Here is a 1,444-nt window from a genome sequence, read left to right on the forward strand (position 1 = left end):
CAACAACAACAACAACAACAACAACAACAACAACAACAACAACAACAACAACAACAACAACAACAACAACAACAACAACAACAACAACAACAACTACAAAAATAACCATCAAGACGTTGGGGGGAAATCTAGAGGGGGTAAGAAAAGAAATTAAAGAAAACACGCAAGACTCTTATAATAGAGGAGGAAGAGAAGAAGAAGGAGGAAGAGAAGAAGGAGGAGAAAACGAAAACTAAGGAGGAGGTGGAAGTCTCCAGATAAACCCGGATTATGGAAATAGTTTTGTTCCTCCACCTGCACCAAACGGTTTCAAACCTAAAAGAAAAAGAGAAAACCAGAGATATGCTAACGAGCAACAAGAACCAATTTATTCACAAGCAACGATTGAACAACGGAGGTTTTATCGTCCTGAAATCCAAGGAGTTTAGGATAAGAGAAAGTCAACCTCTCCGAGGTCGAAACTTATCTGTTTAGGTAAAAGTTCGCCCTTGGTGGGAATCGAACCCGCAACCAAGCACTTGCCCTCCGAGCTAACTGGTAACTAGGCTGGCCTGGTTTTCAACTTGAACTGATCTGCCCAATTAGCCGAATCTGATCTTCCCAATGCTCAGCTGACCAAATACCAACCATACAAGACGTTGCTTAACCTCATTGGTCCGTCGAGAACTGGTAAGGAGGAGGAAGAGAAGAAGAAGGAGGAAGAGAAGAAGGAGGAGAAAACGAAAACTTATTACTACCCTAATTTCAAACCACAATTTACGCGCTAAGTTTAGACAGTCCTCCCCTTCCCCTCTCTCCCCCTCCCTCTCCCCTCTTCTCTTACTTCCCCTACCAACCCTCCTACTTCCCTCATCCCCTCCCCTCTACTCTTAACTCGCTGTCGAAAATTTATGAGGGTTGGAAAGGAAAATAAAATAAAAAAATAACTATACCTACTTATAGCAGCTATCTACCATGTTTAGGACAAAAAAGAGCTTTCCCACATGAAAAACTTGACCAAAAATGTTACAAGCCTTTCTCTTTAGGGGGAAAAAAGCGACACCTCTTTTCCAAATGATATCAAAGCAATCCATAATAGAGTCCTGTAATAGAGAAGAAGAAGAAGAAGAAGAAGAAGAAGAAGAAGAAGAAGAAGAAGAAGAAGAAGAAGAAGAAGAAGAAGAAGGAAGAAGAGGAAGAAGAAGAAGAAGAAGAAGATTTAGGAGGAGAAGGAGGAGCAGAAGAAAAACTCGGTGCATAGGTATAGTCAAGTAACAATAACTTTCTACCAAAAGTTAGGACAGTAAAATGGCCCCACAATAATAATACTATTATTATTACTATTATAACAAGAACACCATCCCATCATGACAACAAACACAACAACAAAAATAACACCATCAACAAAAAATAAGGGTAATCGAAAGTAATAACCCTCATGACGTTATAAGTATTATTATTATTA

This window comes from Diaphorina citri, unplaced genomic scaffold (assembly GCF_000475195.1).
Source record: "Diaphorina citri unplaced genomic scaffold, Diaci psyllid genome assembly version 1.1 scaffold2201, whole genome shotgun sequence".
Lineage (NCBI taxonomy): Eukaryota > Metazoa > Arthropoda > Insecta > Hemiptera > Psyllidae > Diaphorina > Diaphorina citri.